The sequence below is a fragment of the Humulus lupulus genome, chromosome 7, assembly GCF_963169125.1.
Source record: "Humulus lupulus chromosome 7, drHumLupu1.1, whole genome shotgun sequence".
Classification (NCBI taxonomy): Eukaryota; Viridiplantae; Streptophyta; class Magnoliopsida; order Rosales; family Cannabaceae; genus Humulus; species Humulus lupulus.
This window is the reverse complement of record NC_084799.1, coordinates 69,391,373-69,397,414: the sequence shown is the minus strand read 5'-3', so window position 1 is coordinate 69,397,414 and position 6,042 is coordinate 69,391,373.

The following is a 6,042-nucleotide window of genomic DNA, read 5'->3' as shown; positions in this document are numbered from 1 at the left end:
CTCATATCTTTTGCATGAGAGTAAGCTTCGAGCTTGCGGGCTTTTGGGAGATGGCCAGTCCACCTCGGATTGGTCCAACAAAAAGTATGACCTCTGGGAGCTCGTGCCTTTGCCAACAGGCATCCTCCCTCCAATGAGAGAGGTGAGGTCCCCGCCTCCAGTTCGCCGACGGAGCCCGCAGTCGGGGAACGAGGCCAACGATGAAGCCTCGAGCTCAGGCTCGGATGATCAAGGTACAGTCATCCTAAGCTCGAAAATGTGGTCCCCCACCCTGTTAAAACACAAAATCGATAGGTTAGTATTATGCAAGGATGATAGGGACCATTTTTATATATGGACTTGGGTAGATGACCGGGTTCATAGGTTTGATAGTTGGCTCGGGAAGTATGACACTATGTACAGTCTGAACGAGGTGTGGGACGGAATAGCCGTCCAATACGGGACCAATGATTATAATGACCTTTCGAGGTTGACATCCACATATAGGGAAGGTACTCTCCTCGCCTCCTCTGAAGATGGGGGAATTTCATGGTCTCCGAGCTCGAGCTCGGGGGAGAGTTCCAGTTAGGTCTTTCTCTACTTGGTTTTTTTTTTATCTTCCAAGTTTGTTAGCACTATGTTTAACTTCGATTGGAACTGTGCAGGTGCTATGGATCCCGACCTTGACGCCGTGATTTTCAGCGATGAGGGAGCTCAAAAGAGTAAACGCCCGAGAGGCTCGCGGAAATCCGATCGGCCATCCAAAGTCCCCAGGCGCACTGAGAAGACCCCAACGGCTCAAACTGATGCGAGCACAGCTGAGGAGCTGAATGCCTAGGTCGATGCATCTGTTTCGACCGTGCCTGCCATGCTTCCTCCAGCCGTAACTCAGCTGACAATCGGCCGACCTCCGAAGAAATCCTCAATTTCCAAGGCACTCCTGCCGTCGGCCCGACCTGATGTTGAAGAGTTCGTGCTTGATGGTACTGTCGGGACCCAAGGAGCTGTACTTAGCTCGAACGTCCTTTCTCGAGTGGGTCAGAGTTTTACAGGATTCGGTGCTGACCACTGGGATCTTGTGCATAAGGCCCTAGACTGTAATACTCTTTATGATAAGAGTATTGAACTTACTGCCGCGGTAATTTTAGCAACTCTCCTTTAACTGCTTATGTCTTGGCTTGTGCTCTAATTCATCCCTTGTGTTTCAGGCCCTCGTCGTTTTGGCACAGCTTAATTATAAGCTGAACAACGAGGTGCATACGAGCATGTCTCTGGCCCAAGTGTTGAGGGTTCTCCAGCTTAAGACGGCTCACGAACTCAAAGACTCGAAGGCCGAGCTTGAGAAGGTGAAGGCCGAGCTTGAACAGGTGAAGACTCGTCTTGCGGAGCTGGAGAAGGCTAATGCCAAACTCAAGGAGGAGAAAGCTGCCACTTTTGAGATAATGGAAAACGAGAAGGCCCTCCTTGACGAGTTCAAAGAGAAAAAGGAAAAAGCGGTCGACCAAGCCATGTACAAAATCCGGGTTGATAATGCCGATCTCGACACCAGCTTCCTAGGTCCTCTTGAGGCGAAGTATGTAGAGCGGTGGAATGCCCGACTTTAGGCGAATGAGGTTGCTGGGAGGCTGCTCAGAAGGATAGTCATGCTATTCGTCCTGAGGGGTCTAGTGCTGCTGATGCTGAGAAGGCCAAGGGAACTGCTCCTTCCTGAACCTCACCTCGGGGCTGCGCCCCTTTATTTTTGTAATTTATGCCCGTAGGGCTGATACAATTTCTTTTTATTTTAATACTTATGTTTTACATTTCTTGGTTTTGAAATATTTTTGCACATTTTATATTAAAGAACCGTATATGTTTATTTATTTGTACAAACATAGTTTGGATTTAGGCTCGAGACTCAATGCATTCATGTACCGTTAGCTCGAATTATCCGCTTCCGATCTCGTTAATTATCAAGGTCGGATATTACTTTTACCATGAACCTGAAAGTACTTATATGGTGTGTAATGCAAACGGTTTAGTTATATCTTATTGCTTAGTTACTTTTTCTCGTCCTCGGTTATTTCTCCAAGTTTATGAGTTCGAAACTATTTTTATAAGATACTCCAGCCTCAATCTTGACTTATCTCAAAGTAGGTTTAAGTTCCAACTCATCGTCGATTAGTTTTAGCTGGTTTGCTCCAAACCTTTTAAGGTTGTGATTGGTTTGTAATCCATACACTTATATGTTTTTGATAATTTGGTTTTATTTAAACTACCTTAGCTCGCGCATTTGGTTATATCCAAACACTTATGTTTTTCGTATATCTTAATTTATTTTTCAAGCTGGTGGTATTTATACATATACCAATGATGCCCCCTTAATATCCTATGAATGTGACCATAGGTTATTAGATTAAGAGAGATTGCAAAAATAAATTATATCAGACGAAATAATTCTTTATTTAACAAAACCTAAAAGTAGGTAAAACAATACAGATAAACAAGCATGGTTACAGGCAACATCCTTCCTATACTATTGAAAGTAAGGTCTTAGGTGCTCGCCATTCCATGCTCACGGTACCAAGCTCCCATCCAATCTCGCTAGCTTGTAGACACTGGGCGGATGACTGACTCTATATGGTAGGGTCCTTCCCAATTTGGCCCGAGCACGCCAGCTGCTAGATCTCGCGTTGCCAAAAATACACGCCTTAGTACCAGATCTCCCACGCCGAACTTTCGATCTCGAACCCTCTTGTTGAAGTACCTGGTAGCTCGCTGCTGGTAGGCAGCATTCCTCAGCTGAGCTTCATTTCTTCTTTCTTCGATTAAATCTAAGGTTTCTTCAAGCTGAGTGTGATTCGAGTTTTGGTCATAAATGTGAGTTCGGATTGTAGGAATTTCGACCTCGATAGGCAACATAGCTTCGCAACCATATGCTAGAGAGAACGGGGTATGTCCCGTTGATGTTTGAGTTGTAGTCCTATATCCCCATAGGACTTGGGGCAATTCTTCGGGCCATCGTCCTTTTGCTTCCTCCAACTTTTTCTTTAGCGAACTCTTGAGAGTTTTGTTTACAGCTTCGACCTGGCCATTCGCCTGGGGATGAGCTACTGACGAAAAACTCTTTATTATTCCATTCTTTTCGCAAAAGTTGGTGAACAAGTCGCTATCGAACTAGGTTCCGTTGTCGGATACAATTTGCCTCGGCACCCCATATCGGCACACGATGTTTCTTACCACGAAGTCAAGGACCTTTTTGGAAGTTATTGTTGCTAACGGTTCAGCCTCTGTCCACTTTGTGAAGTAATCTACGGCGACTACAGCATACTTCACACCGCCCTTGCCAGTTGGGAGAGAGCCTATGAGGTCGATTCCCCATACCACAAAGGGCCATGGGGAAGTCATCATGGTCAGCTTGGATGGTGGAGCTCGAGGAATCGTGGAGAATCTCTGGCATTTATCGCATTTCTTTACGTACTCGAAAGAATCTGATTTAATGGTAGGCCAGAAATAACCTTGGCGTATGACTTTCTTGGACAGGCTATGCCCCCAAGTATGGTCTCCACAGAACCCTTCATAAATCTCTTTGATGATCTTTTTGGCTTCGGGTGGAGTCACGCACCGAAGTAATGGCATGGACTATCCCTTTCTATACAGCTTTCCGTCCATCATGGTGTAACGGGGAACCTGATACATTAACTTTCGAGCCTGGTTCTGATCTTTTGGAAGGAGTCCGGTCTCGAGATATTCGACTATCGAGGTCATCCAAGTAGGCTCAGACTCAATCATACACACGTCTTCCTCCTCTGGCTTGTTAATGCTAGGTGCCGAGAGGTGTTCTATGGGCACAACGTTCAGCTCATCATTCTCGGTGGAAGTAGCGAGCCGAGCTAAGGCATCTGGATTTGAGTTTTTCTCTCGGGGAACCTGTTCGATCGCATAAAACTCAAAATGTTCCAATGCGGATTTTGCCTTCTCCAAGTAAGTTGCCATTTTCGTGCCACGAGCCTGGTATTCTCCCAAGATTTGATTAACCACAAGCTGGGAGTCGCTGTAGCAATGTATTGCTTTAGGTTTGAGCTCTTTGGCTATACGAAGTCCCGCCAGTAAAGCTTCGTATTCGGCCTCGTTATTCGACGCCTTGAAGTCGAATCTTAAGGCATAATGAAATCTGCTCCCTGCGGGGGTAATCAAAATGACCCCTGCCCCGATCCATTTTCATTAGATGAACCATCGATGTAAAGTTTCCACAGCTCGTGGGCTGGGGTTATAACTTCATCGTTGGTCATGCCAGTACATTCCACTATAAAATCTGCCAATGCCTGGGCCCTAATGGTCATCCTCGGGTGGTAAGTGATCTCGAACTGTCCGAGTTCAACCGCCCATTTAAGAAGTCGATCTGAAGCCTCCGGTTTAGACAGGACTTGCCTAAGTGGTTGATCAATCAACACATGGATGGGGTGCGCTTGAAAGTAGGGTCGAAGTTTACGAGATGAATGAATTAAGCTGAGAGCCAGCTTCTCCATCAAGGGGTATCTCGACTCTGCCCCCAGTAACCTTTTGCTGATGTAATAGACGGGTCTCTGTATCTTTTCTTCTTCTCGCACGAGCACTGCACTTATCACATGTTCGGTGGTGGAAATATACAAGTATAGTACTTCTCCCGTAATAGGTTTTGATAAGACAGGAGGTTCTGCGAGGTGCTTTTTAAGCTCCTGGAAGGCCAGCTCGCACTCCTCCGTCCATTCAAATTTCTTGCCTCCCCTCAAAAGGTTGAAAAACGGAAGACAACGGTCTGTAGATTTTGATATGAACCTACTTAGGGCTGCCATCCTGCCGGTCAAACTTTGGACATCCTTGTGTCTTCGAGGTGGGGGCATGTCGATCAGGGCCTGGATCTTGTCGGGGTTGGCTTGTATTCCATGAGCGTTCATGATAAAGCCTAGGATTTTTCCTAAAGATACCCCGAAGGTGCACTTCTGAGGATTTAGTTTCATGTTATACTTCCGGAGCACGCCAAAGCACTATTCGAGGTCATCAACATGGTTATTGTTAAGTTGAGACTTGACAAGCATGTCATCAACATAAACTTCCATGTTGTTCCCTATTTTTTCTGAAAACATCATATTCACGAGCCGCTGGTATGTGGCCCCAGCATTTTTGAGCCCGAATGGAATGACATTATAGCAGTATATCCCCTTATCCGTTATGAAGCTCGTATGTTCCTGGTCGGGGGCATCCATGAATGACATCAGTCCATGCCCCGCTGTGGCATCCACGAGCTGGTCAATCCTCGGTAAAGGAATACAGTCCTTCAGGCAAGCTTTGTTGAGGTCCGAATAGTCAATACAGGTTCGCCACGTCCCATTAGGTTTTGGGACCAACACCGGATTGGCTACCCAGTCAGGGTAAAAAGCACCCCTAATGAATCGATTTGCTTTTAACTTATCGACCTCCTCCTTTAGTGCCTTCTTTCTGTCGTCATCCAGCTATCTTCACTTTTGTTGCTTCGAAGGGAAGCTTTTGTCGATATTTAGCGCGTGGCTTGCTATGTCCGCACTTATTCCTACCATGTCCGAATGTGACCATGCGAAGACGTCCTAGTTTCTCTTCAAGAAGCAAATTAGCTGCTATTTGGCTTCTTCCTGGAGGTGTTTTCCAACCTTTACCTTTTTCGAGGGATCGGACTCTTCGAGCTGAATCTCTTCGAGCTCTTCTAAGGGTTCGAGGTCAGCTTTCTCCTCAACCCTTGGATCGATTTCTTCATCAATCTCCAAGACCGTCCCGTCTTTACTTTGAACAATGACGAGTGCTTGTGCGCTCGTCTGTTTCTTTCCTCTTAAGGAAATGCTGTAGCATTCCCTTCAGCTAACTGATCTCCCTTCAGCGTCCCGACGCCGCTAGGGGTCGGGAACTTAATGGCCAGATGCCTTACGGACGAGACTGCCCCCAGCCTATCCAGGGCGGGTCTCTCAAGCAGCACGTTGTAGGCCAAAGGCAGGTCTACTACCATGAACTCCATCATCTTGGTTGTTGAGACTGGGTAGTATCCCAAGGTCACGGGGAGTTCGATGGACCCCA